Source organism: Heterocephalus glaber, unplaced genomic scaffold (assembly GCF_053883595.1).
Source record: "Heterocephalus glaber isolate CG9 unplaced genomic scaffold, H.glaber_assembly_v1.0 deba00001532, whole genome shotgun sequence".
Classification (NCBI taxonomy): Eukaryota; Metazoa; Chordata; class Mammalia; order Rodentia; family Bathyergidae; genus Heterocephalus; species Heterocephalus glaber.
This window is the reverse complement of record NW_028258330.1, coordinates 15,536,514-15,556,508: the sequence shown is the minus strand read 5'-3', so window position 1 is coordinate 15,556,508 and position 19,995 is coordinate 15,536,514.

The window sequence follows — 19,995 nt, the reverse complement described above, 5'->3', positions numbered from 1 at the left end:
GTAAGGATTAGGTTTATGGCTGTCAGGGCTAGGATTTAGATGAGGATTATAATTAGGTGTTAGAGCTATGTTTAGACCTGGGACTAGGCTTATGGTTAGGACTCAGACTAAAGCTAGTCTTAGATGAAGTTAGAGCTAGCAGTAGGTTTAGGGTTAAATTTAGAGGTAAAGGTAGAATTTGGGTTAAATTTAAGGCTAGACTTAGGTTTATTTTGGAGTTAAATATAAGCCCAGTGTTGTGATTCAAACTTAAGTTTTGTGGGGAATAATGTTAAAACTAGAATGAGGTTTAGGTTAGACGTATAGTGTGAAATTGAGCTCTCTGAAAGAGTTTCTTCTTTTCTAAAATGATAAAAAAAACATTTAGTTTATAGTGCATTGATGTGGAAAATGTATGAATAGAAATCTTTCGGTGTAATTGGCAAGTGATGTAATTTTTCTTCTTGATATTCCACACAGAGATGAAATTTCTATTGTCCTAGAATAAAACTAAGTTTGAGATGATTTCTTTAATGTAATTTTTTTAAAAATGTATTCCTAGCCAATACTAATGCATTTCAAAATAAGCATTAACTAAAAACTATGTGCTGTACATGGTGTCATGCATTAAGGAGGTTTATAGGGAAATATATTTCTATTACATGGTCTTTTTTCCTAAAAGAAGTTACTATATCTAATCAGACAACCAATCTGAAACTTGTGAATGCCTGAAGGCAATATGTGTACAGGTTTAACATGTTTGAAATTGTCATTAGTGAAAAATAGAACATGAATGAGCACTGCTGTGGTCCTAGTAAGTTTTTCAAAGCAATGATTTTTTTTTATCTGGGCCTTAAAAACTAACAAAAATTTAGAAAGGTATTGGAAGATTACTTTATTGCAAGAAAAGTAGGCCTTAGGTCATTCAACAGAAATGACCATTTTGTGTCCAGGAGTTAGGCAGACACAGCAGTATATGTTCTTACGTTAGAGGACAGTGGTGAAAATACTTGCATCATTCTAGAAAGGCCAATAATAAAAGACTTTGAAATCCAGGCCAAGGGTGTTGAAATGGATAGCATACAAAATATGCAGTTACAGATAATTTCTCAGTAGAGGATTAATATGTTTAAAATCAGTGAACTAACTACCAGTATTATGATCTGAGAAATGAACAAAGAATTTAAAAATTTGGATTCTGAGAAAGGGAGACTCACAATATGCTCTGTCAAAGGTTGAAATTAGTAGAACTGGTTGGTGTTGAATTAAATGGAAGGAGGAATGGCTATAGTTGTATCAACTGCACATCTGGAGGGAAGGTCAGACAAAAGGTGGTGCACAGAGTGCAGTTGGATAGGAGGAATAACCCCTAATGTTCCATAGCACAATATGGTAACTACACTTGGCAATAATTAACTTATAGCTAGTAGAGGGGGTTTGGAATAAAGAAAGAATAAATACCAACTACTCTGATCTGATCCTGATACACCATTGGAAAGAGCTTAATAATGAATGAACAAAATAATGGAAGTTCCCTTTTTAGTTCTTCCTTTTCAGATGGGCAGCTGTATTTTTTGTTCTCTTACAAACTGAGGGTGAAATATAGGAAAAGAATAAATATCTTTATGTATTATTGCATTTGAATTTCATAACACTTCATGTGTGGGATACAGGTAAGCAGAATAGTCTCCATGTTACAGTAGGGGAAATTATTTGTACATCATCGCCCTTATCTTCCATTCTGACCTTTACTTCCTTATTTTTGTTTTTTCTGGTTATAAAAATAATACATGTTCACTATAGAAAATTTATTAGAAACAGAAATAAAGGGCAGAAAATAAAAGCAAATAACTCTATTATAAAAGCAAAGAAACCTAAGCACTCTCTAACAAACTGGATGGAAAAGATGACATAGAAAAGAATCCCAAGTCATCTTGTGATGACAAGGAGCATGGTAAGATTATTGACAGAGGTTAGGGCTTTGCTTGGATTTACCAGATATGTTCACCTGGATTTATCAATTTTACCCTTTCAGTAAACAATAAATTAGACCTCAAACTACAAGGAAACAAATCTTAAACTTCTTTGATGATTCAGAAAACTTTAAGACCAAGATGCACATTCACATCACTCTGCTCACAGCCTGCACTCATATTACACAATTTTTTGCAGCAAGAGCTGTTTAGTCAGTTACTGTGTAGTATGTTTTCCTTTTGGGCCCTGCATAGCTGATGTGGAATAACACTAGGTTTACCTGTGCATTCACTTGCATCTATACTTGTTGTACAGTGTTGCACCAGTTACTTAATATTACATCCTCTATGTGTTGGAAGAATATTCATGGTGTGTGTGTGTGTGTGTGTGTGTGTGTGTGTGTGGTAAAGGGGGTAAACAGATCGCACACCCTCCTTAAAAAGCAGTTATGGGAAATGATTGTAGTTTGAGCCTCTCTCATGAAGCTCCAACAGTGAGACCTCACCCCATCCTGCCCCTGTGTTGGGATGTGACCACCAGGAGTCTGAACTACCTCTTCTCACTACTGTGGCTCTCAATTCAGGGGAAAGCTAGAGGCTGGAACAATATTGTTCAGTCAACATCCCTCAAACCCTGGTGAGGATGAAAGTGTCCACAGCTCTCTTTTCATCCTTGAGGACAGTTAAACCCTGTTTTGCTTTTCTTTAATACAGATTTATCCTAGGGCTTGTTCTTTTTCAATGCAATCCACTTGGCCACACCCATTTGGAAAAGCCATGCTCTGGTCAGGGCTGCTGTGGCCTACTGTGGCTTACTGTGAGCCTTGCTTCATTCTTTTTTAGAGCCTGCCAAATGTGGGACAATGGGTGTGTCTTGTTGACATCCTGTGGTTCATCAGATATGTAGGATCACTCTGCGGGGCAACCTCCTCAGAAGCCTGCAGCTGTGCTGGGAGGCCCAGGTCAGCATGGCTGACAGGAAGCCAGAGCTCAGATTCGCATGAGGCCCATTTAGCCAATATGCTTGTGGGAAATGTGAACACAGGCACGCTTGACTTGTGGTTGCAAATATTTGCCTATCTCTTCAAACCACAATTTATCCCAAAGAAATGACTGTGTTACTTAGACATTTAGATATAAGAACCACACACAAAATGGATTTTCTGGGATGTTTCTTATTTTCTAGTCCATAGCCCATTTTTTATTTGGCTCTATGTGAACTCAGAGCCACTTTCAAGATTAGTTCAGGAAGCAGGGAACATTGGTATGTAGTTAAAATGCATAGTCCATGCAAGGAAGGCCCAGAAATATAATTTTAAACTAGAGGAGTCAAGGATTACTTTTTTACTCAACTACATTATCTCACATACCCACACCATATCCTCAATTGCAAATTTAAATGCATTAACAACCACTTGTCAGGAGGAAGTACTTTAATAGGATTTACACTTATTTCTCTCTGAGTATTTGGGATGACCATGAGTAAGGAAAGGTGAGGGATATGCTTCATTCTCAAATCTAACTTGAGTGATTAAAAATATAATCACAGTTCGTTCATAATCAAGACCTACTGAATATTGTAAAATGAAAAATAGAGAGAGATAGAGAGGTAGATGCAAATCAAACATGAAAAATCCTTAACCATTAATGAATGCTAACGCAAGGTATGAGAGCACACTGTACCACTTGTGCAAACATTCTGTAAACTAAGTTTTCAAAATTTAAATAATGAATTTTCATTGATCTAGTCAGCTAATGGTGAACACCATTAATGCTCATTTTTCTTAGAGCAAGAAGAATAGGAGTTCTTATGGAAGGGAAGAGGATGGTATTAGAGAAACAAAAGTGAAATATGACAAGTATCTAGGGGCCAGAAACTAGAAGGTGGGAGTAGGAGAGGAAATTAAAAATGAAAATGAGATAGGAGGAAATAGAACATTTCCATATTATGTAATTTTGGTTAGAATTCCTGCCTGTGAATTTTCTACCATGGACTGAGGTGGCAGAAGTTCAAGTTCATAGATAACATCTTGATTCTGAAGTTGAATTTCTCAGGTTCCTTGATTTATCTTAGATTTTTAGTTTTTCTAAGGTAAGGGCTTCTTTCCTTCATAAGCAATTTTTCACTCATTAAAAAGAAGAGAATATTTGAGTTCTCTCTTCCTCTTTTTCTGTTGACTCTGACCTGCATTTCTGAGGTTGCCCTATTTGATCAAGATGATGATGATGATGATGATGATGGAGATACCTTCATTGATTACCTATTAGAGGCAGGTTGTTATACAAGCTGTTTTTCACATAATGACCTTGAATTTTATAAAGGAGACACCTGAGGGTCACAGAAGTTAGGTAATCCATCCAAGGTCATACACAAATGACTTCTAGAGCTAAGCTCACAATCCATAGCTATGCCATTCTAAATCCCTTTCTCTTGATGTTAAACATATAATTTGAGGGAAAAGTTTAAAATGAAAGAATGAAAGGGCTGCACATATGTAACCTGCTTAATTGTAAAGAAAATTTAAATTTTCTATAATAAACTTAAATTTCCATAAAACAAATCTCAATAATGTGATAAAAATCAAAACAAAATCTTTAGGATTTCAGAAAGGTGAAGATTGAAATGCTTTCCACAGCTCTTCCGTGTTAGTTTCTGTTGTATTGGAGTTACCTCAGGTTGGAGGCAGAAGTGGAAGGTATCACACTGGATACAGATAACCGGAGTCTGAGAGCTCTGTTTCTACTCTGTGACCTAGGCAAAGTCTTGTCAACTATCCATCCCCAGCCTGATTTTGCCTTTGTAAAGTAGGTTGAGCAATCCCTGCTGTGCCCTCCTAATCTAAGGAATTACCCTGATTAGGGGGACAACAACTCTAAGATCCCTCCCCACCTTTCTAAACAAAGGAGACTCAGCTGGAATTGATGCCATTATCATTACTTGCAACAAATGCCAAAATTGATAGCAGTTTGCACCATTTTCACATTAACAAAACTTTTCTTCATTATTTGTCTAACATACAAATCTCAAAACCATTAAAATTTACTAAATTATATATTTTTTAAATTCCACAATTATAAAATCTAAACTTAACTTTACTCCTTCTGGCTCAGTTCAACTATTTCCAAACACAAATGTAAACAGGAATTATGTATACATTAATTAATTTCCTAAGTATCAGTATTTTTTTTTCTAGAGAATATAGAAATTAAAGAAAATTGTTGTCTCTGATTATTTTGTTTTTGGTTGTCTCTGATTATTTTAACAGATCTTATTATAGGTAAAATAAGACAGAGCTCCCCTGACTTTTGCCTTGTTGGCAAACAAACACACAGGCACATATACACAAACTTTTCACCAGGCTTCATCTATCAAAGCCATTTTGTTAAAGAAAGGGAAACAGCCCATATTATCAGAATAAAGGAGGAACATTCTTAAATTGAAATCAATTTGATCATGTTCCACTCCACCCCCACCTGAATCCCCAATTTTTCATGTGTAATTGAAAGCCTGCCTATACACACTGGTCTATAAATAAGCTTTAGGAATTCACTGAACTTGTGTACATATAAACCAGGAACTGCCTCCTCCCATAGGAGGTTTGACCACATTTTACCTAGAGACCTTTCTTACATTGCTATACTTTCTTAAAAAGGTCTTTTTAACCCAGTGTGTCTGGATTCAGAGAAAATCTTGTTCAGTCTTGCTGTTTGGGCTGTTTGAATAGTGAGTGTGGTACATCCTAGTTTAGCTGTTACTGCCCAAATCAGAGGAATGGAACACTTTTCAGGGTTTTGTCTTTTTGTTTGCTTTGTGGTATATTCCTTTTTATTTAATAAAACTGACAGAGACAATATTATTTTCTCATAAAAATACATGGAAAAAACTGGAATGTACAGTGTCTTACTTTGATTTCTCTCATTTGAAAATATAAGACTTATTTAAAACATGAAATTATCACTCAGTATTTCATGGTTTTCCCCTAATATCTTCTCATTTATTTTGGAACCACATTCTCTGAGAGTCATATACATTATTCTTAAGATATAACAAATGAGTCATGCCTTGGTACTATTCAAAACTTGGACATTCCAAAGAATAAAAAACAATGAATTAGTTAGGAGGAAAATTCAGTCTTCCCTTAGGAAAACAATTCATAGAGAAAATCAAGTACTTTGAAAGGAAATTAAAGAAAATTTTCAGATTAAAAATATATTTCAGTAAATGTAAAATATCAAAAATATTTTTTAAATGAGAGCATAGTCCTAAAATTATGCATTGCTCCCAATTTCACATTATCACTCAGCCTTACAAGGGGCATCTTTCTTTCTGTTCCTCTGAGTATGGTCAGAAGATCCCACACTGAGATGTTTCTTATCACATGCATCCAGTCCCAGAGGTCATGCCCCGTAACCATTCTTCTCTGCCTCCAAAGTAATTTGCAGAATTGGGTGTAGCCTGGTGTATGCAATTCTTCATTATTCTCTATCCCAAAAGGTCAAAGCATAATAAGGAAATTCTCAAACTTGAAAGAGACATTCAGCCTAGATATCCAGCTCTGCCCAAATTAAAACATCCCAAAATACCATTTATTCTTCCAACAGTAATGGCTGATATTAAGCCCAAGGGAGGAGGAATGTCTTTAATAAAACTTTGAAATTGCCCTAACTTAGTCATTAAAGTTTGCCAAGTTTTAACAAGATTCCTTCAAAACAAAGAAATGAATGCTTTGCTCTATGATTTCACTGTCTGTAATGAGATAAATTATTTTACCTAAGTGTAAATCTTCACAGAATTTCCTACTATTTAACAAACCCTACTGTTTTTTCCCCCTTGGAAAATGATCCCAAAATTATTTGTCCAGGTTTCACCATGTTTTATCAGTCACCAACAAGAATTTCCTCAGTTCTTGGGAGAATGAGAAACAACATGGGCACACAGAATTTAAGAAAAATTAGAATTAGGAGGCACGGTTAGTAAGTTCATATGAAAAAATAGATCCATTTATACAAAACCTCACAATATGATGAATGATGCTATGAGCACTACTCCAATGTATATGAGAGTGATCAAAAATATGGTGAATATTTAGTGGGTTTTTTAAATGTATTACAGTAAAAGACATATTGCAATTAATGCCCCTAAAATATTCTCACATCACACACACACACACACACACACACACACACACACTGATCCCACCATTTTTGCCACTTTGTGAAGCAGTTCTGGAAGAACTCTATCCTGAGTGTCTTTAGTTGCACTGCCTCCATGTCCTGAATCAATTCAGAAGTTTACCTTTCATACTCATATTGATTTTAAGGAAGAGCTAGAAGTTGTAGGGTGCTATATCTGGTGAACAATGTGGATGAGGACACACTGTAATGCTTTTATGAGCCTGCCTTTCTGTTGGACAACATTCAGCAGCATCATTCACTGTATTGTCAATCATACCTCATAAAGAATCTCATGAAAGAGGACTTCCAGAACTTCACCAGAAAGTGGCAAGAATGATAAGTGTGTTCAAAATGAAGGAAAGTATTTTTAGGGTGATTAATGGCAACGTGTCTCTTACTGTAATAGTTTTTATTGAAAAATTTGCTGTACATTTCAATCACCCCTTGTATAATTAATTTTAATTCTTCAGCACAAAAGTTTAAGAGTCCCTACTTCAGAAAAAGGACATGAATGAAGTCCTTCTGAACAGAATTTACTTCTATGAATTTTCCTATTACTTAACAATAACATTAATTTTGGATTGCAATTAATAATAATAAATTATAATTGTTTAGAAGTTTAACAATATTATCAATAACTTCCAGTTGGATATATGATTTTAAAAATTTTAGCATAATGTGTTAGAAGTTATCTTGCATTTCTCTCACCCATTAGACTATTCAAAAGTTGGTAGACCTTGACATTTTTTAATTACATAGAATCATCCCCATCTTTGGACAGGATTCCCATCTTTGCACAGAATACAGAAAAAGATACAACTCAAGATAATAGACCTCCATATATAACCAGTAATAGGCAATCAAAATCCACAAATAATAAACCATAATTTACAATGTCAATAATCACTGGGTGTAGGATTCCAAGGCCCTTGTAAGAACATAAGCCCATGTAAGGTGACTTGCAACATCTTCTTTGTCTTGAACATCTCACCATATGTCCAATACATAGCAGAACCTTAATGACTACTAAATTGCAAATTCTAGGACCAAGCAGACAATGGGATTTATTAAACATATGTCATATAAATGGATTATTGAATAAGTGAGTGAATCAATGTTTGAACTAGCTAATTGGGGGATAAAAACAAAGACTTATAGGGGAGATCCTGTCATGGACGCAGAGATTAGTAGGTAGAAATTGATGCATTGTAGGTGGACCGAGTGTTAGAGGCCTCAGGAGGCCATTAAATATTTTTCAGGAAAAAGAGAATTACTATTTGAGAAATACTCTATTATTTTACATGATAGGCTGGAACAAGGGAAGAGTCAATTGCATCCACAAGCTTTAAGTCAAAAAAAGAAATTACAGAATATCATCTTCCAAGAGTTTCACATTTCTGCATCTCTTCCTTTTCTTTTGATTTCCTATAATACTACTGAAATATCTTTTATCTTAGGTGTAAATGCCTTCAGTGATCAAAGGGAAAAAATTAAAATTAGACTCCAGTCATTTGCCAAGCTCATCTCAATTGCCAAAGGCATTTTAGCTTGGCTTTCTCTCCTCCAGTCTATTCCATACTTTACCATTAGATTCATCTTCATAAAACCAAAGTATTTTCCTGTCATTCATATAATTAGAAAAATGTACTTGTCACCCATTTTCTAACAGCATGTCAAATCCTTAAATCTGAGTGGATGTCTACTCAGCTCAGTAAAAAAACATTTGATACTGGTGTGAAAAAGAAGCTTAACCCCATCACATGCAGTCACTTACCAACTAGTTACCTTGACCAAGAATCAATCTAGACCAAATATCCTAAGGGCCATGGTAACTTAACATTGTGTGAGTTCTTTGATTTGTCTCTAAAGGTTCTTTTAGACAATATACTACAGCATTTATCACTATACTACAGCATTACACTGTAACTATTGCCTGGCAATGTTATTAAAATGAAGATTTAGCAGGGATTTAGCTCAGTGGTTTCGCCGCCTGTTGTGCAAGTGCAAGGACCCGAGTTCGATCCCCGGTACCAAAAAAAATAAAATAAAATGAAGATTCTGATAGAGTGGAACTAGAATGGAGCTGTAAATTCTTCATTTCTAATGCACACTCAGATTACTCTGGTCCATGAACCACACTTTGTGTAGCAATTCAAATTGATAAAATATCTAGTTTTTCCTTTAAAACTTTTTGAATCTGTCAACCAACTTTGAATGACCTCCTGTCCATATTGACCTATCAGAAACTGTGTCATCTTTTCCATAATTGTGCTCATTGTGGTTTAAATGTTGTTGTCTCATCTCAGTAGAAGTCTTGTTATCCCAGTCCTTTACCCAGAAAGGAACTAACTTGCTTTTTCTGGATCCCCATAGTTCTTTGTAATCTCTTATAATATCATGAAAACCTTGTGTCATAGTTGTTAGTGTATGTGTTTTGTTTCCTTCTCCTCTAGATTATAAGTCTCCTGGTGGTACACATGATAGCTCTCACCTTTGACTAAGAAGACCATTCTGGGAGAAAGAGAAAGGTTGACGGTCACACTAGCAAGTGTCAGGGAAATTCAAATCTAGTTCATCTGTCCATGACACATTTCCATTACACCTGGCAGAAACTATAACAAGGCATGACTGTACTGTCAAAGCACAACACTTGACACATTGATGGTTTTCCAACTTTGTTTATATTTGGAAGTGGAGACATAGCAAAAGAAATTACATTTCTATATTTTTGCATGCATAACTTTAAGCTGTTAGAAAAAGGACAGAAAAGGAGTCTCCTTTCATCTGGAATTAAAAGGTTAGGAGACAACCAGAATAGTGAACCTGAGAGTGGTCCACTTGGGGAACTGGCTTTCTCATTCAATGTAGAGAGCCACACAATGAACACTCCCCATCATTGGCTCAAGACTTACTTATTTCTTGAGACATATGTACGGTAATGCAGTATATCCAAATACCCTGGGTTCTTTACATTTGTCACATTACTGTATGTAAAGATGAAAGCCCATTTGCTATATTTTTAGCATGATGCCAGTTATATCTAAAACACTAAGCCGTTAAGCAGGGTAACTGCTGTCTTGAAAATCATGGAAAAATATATTGCATTTGTAACTCATCTTTACCCTATGATCTATCTCTTTTGCAATATATTTTATTGCTTGGGATTTATAGGGCCAATTCTGTGCATGACTGATGCAACAGCACACATCAGCGTGTCTGCCTTCAATCATCAATAGGCAAAAACTCAAGTCAGACATCTGTCGTTTGCCAAGCTCATCTGGATTGCCAAGTGCATCCTAGCATAGGTTCTCGATCCTCTAGGTTATTCTATATTTTGCCATTAGGTTTGTCTTCCTAAATTCCAATTATTTTCCTCTTGTTTATATAATCAGGAACATTCAACTCTTTTCCACTTACCAATGCATCGTGTTAAGCCTTGAATCTGGCATTGAAGGAGGTAAACCTTGAAGGTCTAGAGCTTGAGTTTAGCATACACAGAAAATAACATAAAGTACATCTGTAAGAATATCAGCTTAATCTTGGACTTGTAAGACCAAAATTTATGTCTGAAATTTCCTTAAATCAAAACATGATTGACTGTCATGACAAAGATTTTTTTCCCACTCACAGCTGTTGTTCCAACAGCTACTATAGCCCTGAGCCAACAAAAGTCTTGTTAGTTTTCACAAAATAAGCAATAAAACTTTTATCACATTTTTAAAATTTCTCTTTTGGATCTGAGATTGTGCTTCTTTGGGCAACTTTAAATGTAGTAAATATGTTCTTAAGTGGAAGGGAATTTTTCTGTCTCTATTGGTCCCATGCTGAATACAACACATGACCTGAGAAAATAAACGCTGATGAGGGCCCATGTAGAAACTAACTGTCCATGAAGCAAAATCACCACACTCTAAGGTCCTTTGCACTGTCGCCCCAAAGCATGACAGTTTATAACATCCAGTTTTCAAAATCACCCTGTGAAGTCAGCAAGAGTAAGTGACACTTTGACCAATCAATCAGTATGTAAATTGAATCCCTGGGATCTGCCTAGGGTTCAGAAGACTCAACACAACAAAACAAAGGTAATAAACATTTCCCTTGTTCTATACTAGTACCTGACACTAGCAAAACTGTGCCTCCCAGACTTTAAGATAATAAGAGACAAAGAGGAAGTCAATGAAATGGTAATTAGAAAATCCTGAAGGAGTTTACAAATTCTAGAAATGATTAAATTAAATAGAGTCATCTCAGCTGGTGAGATAATTGTGCGAATTAGCAAATAAGTGCTTACTGATGAGTCATTGCAGACAAACAAGAAGTATCATCCAGTATCATCCAGTCCTCCAGTGGAAGCCGAAAACCTCAATTCATCTTTCCAACTTTATTTAATGTTACAGAAACTTTCAGTAATAAAGGGCCTGAGATCACAAAATGCCCAGGGACTATAGTTAATAAAAAATATATTCAGATTTTGTTGCTTTGTAAGTAAATTATTCTTTGAATATTTCCTCAAGTGATGACTACATTGGTACTTTAAAAATAAACACAAGGAATAAATCAAAGAGCTTCAGAGCATTGATTTATAGATTTGCTTCCTGAACATGTATTTATACTTTATAGGCATGCAATTTCTGATATGTAAAATAAGACTGGTATCAGTTTTTAAAAAGTTAATGCACATACAACTATTATGTTTTGCCTGCCAGATAGCCAGTATTTAGTGAATGTTAACAATGCAACATTACATGTATTTCTGATGTTATTCTATGTGTTTGTGGAGCTGAATCATTACTATCCACCCTGGGACACAATACTCAAAGAAGAGAACCAGATTTTAGTGGATTTTTTCCCCTTTGCCCCGTGTGAGAATTGTTAGATAAGCAGCACTGAGGATCAGACAAAGCCCTTTTGTTTGGCTTCTAGATGAAACAAGAAGCAAGGTCCACTGTAATCAGCAAGGGAAATTAAACTTTGAATAGTGCCCAAGCTAGGAGAACCATCTGCCTTAAGTATTCATTGTAGTAGTGTCTTCCAGGAATTCTTTTAAATGTTTACTCCAAAATCAAGATGGGGTTGGGGGAGATCAGAGACACATCAGGCAGGCTTCAGATCAGGCAGGCAGGCTTTCAGGATTTGGGGAGGTGGGAAAGAAATTTAGAAAACATCAACAACTGAAACTGCAGTTATTGATGATCCTGGCTAGCCTGCTCTAAGACACACTGCCAATGAGCAAGTGATCTCTTTCATAGCTGCCAGACAAACCAACCCTTTAATGGAAATAAAAGAATTGTTAAAGCAAGATTTACTGCTAGATTGTCTAAACGTTTTTGTTCATTCCTCTTTGAGCCCCCCTTTTTGTACTTTTCATGGCAGTCAACTATTAACTGTTCTCCCTTAATAGTATATTTTGCAAACAGATTGCTAAAATTTTCTGAGTGACGCTTTAACACAAATTCTAGAGAGATTAAGTATCTTGCACAAGTCATATACTTAATAACATAGACCACATGTGTCCAAACTTCCTGTTTGTCCAGGCCACACTGAGTGCAGTTAAATTGTCTTGGGTCACATATAAAACACGTAACAAAGCTAACATAGTAAATAACAAAATTTTCTTTATTTTTTATATTTTTATTATAGCAGAGGCATATCCAACACACAGGTTACAGTTTAGACATGACTGACATAGGGTAACATATAATTATACCCGGACAGTATTATTTGTTCTAATCTTCTCCAAGAAGGTCTGAAGTTTATGTGCCCACAATTAGAATGGAAAAGAATTTCCAAATGAGGAAAAATGGCAGCAAGTGCTGAATAATTTTTGTCTTTCTCATCTCTGTCTCTTTCTCTTTCTCTGTCTCTTTCTCTCTCTCTCTTTCTCTCTCTCCCCCCTTCACACACACACACAATATGCGTGCTCCATGTGACACCCTTTTGTGATTTCTACTCCTATTTCAAATATTCTTTTGATGTTTATCTCAGCAAGATTCTTCACAGAGAAATACTGTTATGGAAAAGGAATAGCTCTCAGAGTAGGAAAAAATTTCAGCGATTGCCACAGTATGTAGAGATGACCCTGTGGGAGGGAGAAGGAATATTTGCAGCTAGAACCAAGGCAATGTAAGTGGTGTAGACTTCCAACAGAGAAGCACAATCCACTCTGTACTCTGAGAGGGTCACACATAATATCCACCCTTCCTTAGTGGTTCACCCCATTCTCCTACCATGAAACTCTTCCGGTATCTTGTGGAGTCTATAACTTTACAAGTGTTAAAGTACTTTGCAGCCATCTTTTCCTGAATGAAGTTGGTTCATGCTGCTTCTACTCTTTCCTCTAATTTTGGAGATTCCAAAGTACAATTCCAGTATTTTATGTCATGGGCATATTCTCTACTAATTCTTAAAATATGGCATATTCTTGATAAATATGTATAGATAATAGAAATATGAGGCCTATATCCAGTGGTCTTCTAGTTAATTTAGTAACTCTTCCCATATTTCCTTAAACATAAACAAGGACAAGTCAGCAGAAACCAACCAGAGGTATGTGACCAAACCTATTTGATGGCTGAACTTGTTCTTTCCAAAATGGAAAATAATCTTGAATTTCTGCTAGTTATTTTTCCATTCTCCATATGGGCCAATTATTTCCGCATTCACATACATATTCTTGATGACCTCTGAATAGATGTCAAGAAACATTCCACAAAACAAAGAATTGCCAAGATACTTGCAGGTGCTGCAAACATAAGAAAGAGCACTATGTGAAGGCAGAGAATTTAGCCTAGAGGCTGCACTCATCTTTATTCTCAATATTGCATATAGAAATAAAAAATCCTACCCAGGTAATATTTAGTGCCTGGGTCAAGTTTGAATTAAAATTTTATACTGATCCTAGGCATTTTAAATCAAGCATACTCTTAAAAGAAACCCAATCTAACTCCAAATAGAAATCATCCTTTGAGTGATTCTTCCATCAAAATCATACCCTTCTTATACTAATTCAATAATAAGCTATGTTAATGTGGCAGGGCTCTCAACAACTAAAGAGTGTGTTATAGGCTTCCTTTCACTTAAAATTAAGAGTGAATGAGTCAGTCCAATGAATACATTAGAGTTAACAATGGAACTCAGCTCCTCAGAATCTCACTCCACAGTGATCTCCATTTAGTTCTGTTAGTACTGCTCAGCCTCCTGAACACATCCTCAATGAGCTACCATATTCTGCAGCTCTCATGCTGGCTTTCTGTGGTACTCAAACTGTTCTTAAGCTTATTACTATCCTCTTCTGAATTGACAACTCTTTTTGGTCTGTGAACTTTGATTTCATCAGCCCAGTTTGTAGTGGACAGTTTGTGTGAACACATCTTTTTGAATATCAAGAATATTTACTAACATCTTCAAGATTTAGAAAAATTATTGCAAATTTATTCGTTGCTAAACTCTACTCTGGGGATGTATGTTAGGATCTATGAGAACTTTAATGTGCTTCCGTAAAACTTTGTCAGGTCTAGGATATCAGGTAGCAGGAAAATTATTTTTTCAAAAGCTATGTTTTGGAAATGTACAATTAATTATATGTATTACTAATTAATACATATTATTTATACAATGAAAACTAACTGAAGTTTTAACAAAAACAAATAGCTCACCATGTGTTAAATCTGCTGCAATGATTAGCTTGTTCATTTAACTACTGATCAGTCAGGGGTCTGTAGGTAGGACATGAAGACACTAAGGGCTTTAAAAGGTTACACTAATAAGTATATGATGTCTGTCTGCCTAAGAGTCAAATGAAGCAACAAAATTACAGAAAATTGTACAGAAATGAGAGAGAGACAGAGAGAAAGAGAGAGAGAGAGAGAGAGAGAGAGAGAGAGAGAGAGAGAGAGAGAGAGAGAGAGAGAGGGAGAGAGACTCCCGATATCTTCTTTGAAAAGTTTAGTGACACTGGACTCAAAGTCCACAAAACTACTGATTTATGAGTGACCTATTTTGCTAATGTCTGGAATTTTGAGTTTTCTACCCACTGTACCACTCCCAGCTGTTTTACACCCACAGGTTTGTGTAAGCTGCCCCGTCCATGCACCCAAGCATGGAATCCTATCACTGTTTTGTGTACAGTTACCCCTCTGCATCCACTTCCTGAACATGTCGACTTTTTTCATTCTCATTATTTCCTAAAAAATACAATTTAACAACTATTTACATACTGATAGTACTTACATTATATTAGGTTTTATAAATAACTAGACATGATTTAAAGTGTATTTTAACTAGAGATGATTTAAAGTGTAAAGGAGAATGTGGTTATCCGTGGATTTGGGTGTCTGTAGAAAGTCTTAGAATGAATCTTCTACAGATACTGAGGGGGGATAACAACGTGTATAAACTGAAGGCATTTAGGTGAATATGAACACATACATAAATATATGAATAAATAAACTATATAATACAATGCAATATATAAATATGTTTTATATGTGTGTATATATATTCATTTTGGAATGCACATAGAATTAAATATAGCTTTCTTTTATTTCTTATTCCTAGACAGTATAGGTCAACCTTCTTTGTGCTTAACATAGTGCACTTTTTCTGTTTTGTACTAAAACTGAAAAAAATAGCAAAGTAGATGTGTAGAAAGAAAGAACAATGAAAGAGTCAGTTGCATTTGAAGCAGTCCACAACTATTTGTGCTGGCACCATATCACCCTGAAGATCTTCCCTACTACTTTCTGGAAGCATTCTAAGGTAAAGAATTTTTCTGTTTTTCAGTTTCAGATAGGAGTCTAACCACCTGTGTATGCAACTGATTTGGTTTTAACTTTGAGCTTCATCCCTGAACCAGACCTAGCACCTGCAGAAGAAAATACCAGGGGCTAAAATAGAGCAAGCAGGGCCACAAAGCACTGTAATATCCTCCCACTGAGGTTCGTAAGGGATGTTGTTTCAGGGTATGCATTTCATCTCACGAGACTCCAGACAACAGAAGAGCTAGACAAAAGAAAAACATGCGATGGAGTCATATTTATATTGCAATCTTTCCAACATTTCAGAAGGGAATGGTTTACAGATGTATACCCTTCAATGACATCTACACATCTATTGTTTTCTTAACCTCCTTCCCCATCTTATTAACAAGATTCCTTTCATGAAGTAGGTTACAAACTGCCCCATACTTCTCTGTGATAAAGAACATATGTCCTTCTGATTATAAAGACACACATGATGAGCTATAAGATAGCCCAAGTGTTAATGTAAAATCAGCTTGAGAAAATGGAATACTTTTATGATTACTTAAGCATTTGTATTTTCATGCCATAAATTCTTCCCTGTCTGAAACGTACCACTTAACCCAGTCTCAGAACATCAAGCTGCTAATTTACACAGTTTTCTAAAGGGAAATCATCTATAGCAATGAAGACACAGTAGAGGATTTTAACAGAAGCCCATCTGGACTTTAAGCTATGGAAGGCACTTTCTTTTTTTTAATGTATTAGAAAGAAATGCCATAAAGATGAGCTCCCATCACTTGGCTGTAAATTTCAGGAGGGGTTTTATAAAGAGCCTCTTATTTTTTCAACATTTTTCATCTATTTTCAGAGATTTAATTCACCAGCATTTAACTGAGTGTCCTTCTACCTTAATATACCTCTCAAAGTGTTTAAAGTGCTGTCAAAGCCACAGTCATTCAGGAAAGGATATTTGTCTTAGACAAGTGCATCCTATTAATTTTGTCCCGTAGATTCCTTGAGGATGAAATATGACTTCTTCAGAAGTGGTATCTTTTTTCTTCTTTTCATTTCAAGATTTTTGTCAAAACAATATTTTTAAGTCAGGCATTATTCAAAAAATATTTCTGCCAAATCTGGCATTTTGATTTAGAGAGGACTTATTTTAAGTAACTCAAAAATATGAACAACTAATGACTTTTTTCATTCCCCAGCCCTTTGCTCCCTGAGCTCCACGAGTCTTTTTTTGAAATCATCCCTTTTCAGAGAAGCTTTTCTCCATGTCCCCTATATTATGTCATAATCCTGCACCATTCTGGGATCTGGCAATTTCTGTGCCTCACTTGACTTCATTCTGATACAGCATGCATTTAATTAGTATTTCTTTCATTTTTGCTCCTCATGTTAAAATGTGACTTCATCAGAATGAGGTTTTCCCCTAGTTCACCCACTTCTGTGTCCCTAGAATTTAGAATAGTGCCTGAATGCATGGTAGATTTACAAAGAACCTTTGCTGGACAAATTAATAGATAAAAGGAGATGACTCATTTGGCAAATGCTGGAAATAAAACAGAACAGTGATGATAGTTCTAGATTTAAGAACAGCACATGATACAGAGTTGGTGTTCAAGTAAACATCTGTTAAATGAATGATTAATGGGTAAAAGAATAATAAAATTTTAGAAAATATAAACTCAATATTAGAAGTCAAGGTGAAAGAACAGGGATAATCACATTACCAACATATGAAGAGAAGTTATTAGAATAATTAAGATGGAATTATGAACACATTCTTCAGAGAAAATGTGCTAAGGAGGAAAAAAAGGAAAATAGAAAATCAAATCGAAAAAATGTTTGAACTTCAAAATATATTTTGGAGCTCCTTAAAATATTCTAAATGTAATTGCCAAAACATTTAGTCATTAGAAATGGTTGAGATGCTATAAAAAAGATAAAAAGAGAAAATAAAATAACTCACAGTTTCATCTTTTAAATTCTAGCCCTATGAATATTTGGGCACATTAAATATACTTTTAGTATTTTTCTATGAACATATATAGAAATTTAATAAACAGGCCAGTTTATATTTTACTGATTTTTTTTCTTTATAATGAAATATGTTATGGTCATTGAATGACCTTAAAAGCATCCTGTCAGTTAGCTTCTTGTAATACCTTTGTATACATTTGCATCATAATTTTTAAGTAATTTACTCTTGCCAAATATTTTTATTATAAATAATTGACTTTCTAAATTATGTTATGACCATTTGTCTTAATAAATATATGTATATATCCAAGGTTTCTTTTTCTAAGGCTTAGAAAAGAAAAAACTTAAAAGCTTTATTAAGATTACTCCAAAAACCCCCAAATTACTGAACACATTCAAACTTTTATTAATAATAATGAAGAAGGCAGATTTCTTTGAGATTTCTTAATCATTGCTTAAAAATGTTTACCATTTAGACAGATGAAAAATAAAATAGAAACCAGTCAGGCAGGGTGGCAGAGTGGCCCAAATAATACATTGGGATTAAATTCTACAATGATGTGTTCAGTTTGAATTTCCCTCTTGGTTAACTTATACTATAAATAGACCATCAATGTTAGCAACTCCCCTGGCCTAATTTATAATCATTCACCATGTTAACTCTACTTTTAGTAGAGCTTGTGCCTATGTATAGATTTTATGTAATAAATGGTACTGTACTTCTCTACAAATCACATAGACAATTTGTAAACATTAATTAAGCTTCAAACTTCCTTCTTTTTATAACTTCTCTGTAGAAGAATGGAGCATACTTAAGAATATGAGGATAATACACAGGAAGAGAGCCAAAATGTAATATAGTCTGGGCTCTGAATTTAACATAATCTTCTATCTCTAATAGCAAACTGAAGCTGAAAACCAAGGCTTGATGATTTTTGTGTGATTTGATGATAAGCCTTGATATTTAAGGAATATGCCAACTTCAGGAAGCATATAAACCTTCAATGTTGTAGTGATTACAACACCTTCAGTGTTGTAGTAATGGTCAGTTTAATGTAATAAAACTTGACTCACAATAATCATCTACCACCTGGTGAATTGTTCATTTAAATTAAGTGTCTGGTTTTATTCAAGTTTGGGATCTCTGAGCTCAGGTTCCTAAAAGTGAACCCAAAGTATCAGCATCAATATCACTTGGGACTATTACAAGTACTGGTGCTCAGCAAATACACTAGACATGCAAATCAGAATGTGCATTTACACAAGTTCCTCAGTTGATGAATATGGATATTAAAGCTTGAGAAGCATGGGGTATAAGAATTGCTGCCAAGAATGTTTGTAAACATGATCAAATTGCCCAGCCTTAGTATATTTTTTCCATGTAGGAAACATTGTGCTTAGCAGCTATCAAAGTCCATCCCCAGAAGGCAAAGAACAGGAAAAGAGTATAGTCATCCATCCGTATCTATAGGACATCATTACTAGGGCCCCAGGGAATACCAAACTCTGTGGATCTGCAAGTTCCTTATATAAAATGACATAGACACACATGTACTTTAAATCATCTCCAGTTTACTTCTAATACTTAATACAAGGCAAATAGGTGTTAAATTGCATTGTTCTGGGAATAATGACAAGAAAAGAAAGTTTTTACATGTTTAATATATGGAATTATTTTCACAAATATGTTTGGTCCATAGTTCATTGAAATCCTGAAAGTAAACCATGGATATGGAGAATCAACTCTATTCTCCATAAAAATCTCTAAGAAAGGTCATTTTTAAAAAGATGGTCAGGTAAGCCATTCCACTGCTCCCAGCCAAGGTAAGGGCTTCCCAGCTGCCATTCCAATGCTCCCAGCTCAGAGGAGGTGAGCCACGTGGGTGCCAACCACACACTCCCACCCCCTTTTGTAATGAGAAGACAAGTAAATAAGTCTCAAAACCAGACTTCCAGATCACCTACAGCAACTCCAAAGGGAAATGAGATGGAACACTCTGATACTCAACAACCTGGACTCTCTAAACTGGCAACAAAAGAAAATCTGGAAAAAATGAAATCAGAAATAATTTCTCTGATAACAGCAGAGATTGTGCCTATAGTGCAAGACATGATTAATAAATCTAGAGAGGACACAGATA